The sequence below is a fragment of the Acyrthosiphon pisum genome, unplaced genomic scaffold (genome assembly GCF_005508785.2).
Source record: "Acyrthosiphon pisum isolate AL4f unplaced genomic scaffold, pea_aphid_22Mar2018_4r6ur Scaffold_20960;HRSCAF=22641, whole genome shotgun sequence".
NCBI classification, from domain to species: Eukaryota; Metazoa; Arthropoda; class Insecta; order Hemiptera; family Aphididae; genus Acyrthosiphon; species Acyrthosiphon pisum.
The window spans coordinates 1,065,386-1,065,595 of record NW_021770374.1 but is presented as its reverse complement, the minus strand read 5'-3'; positions in this window follow the sequence as shown (position 1 = coordinate 1,065,595).

The window sequence follows — 210 nt, the reverse complement described above, 5'->3', positions numbered from 1 at the left end:
GGGAGTACTTATAAAAAATATTCTTTTAATACTCACCCTTTAGTTTTTCGAAGACATGATTCATTCTTGGCTGAGACCATTCTACGTACCCAATATCATTGTTGTCCAGTCGGTTAAAAGGCTTATATACGGATGTACACTTGGTCGATACAGCCATACAAAATATGAGCTTTGTCCGCTTAAAAAAATTCATGTTCGTTGTTGGCTGGG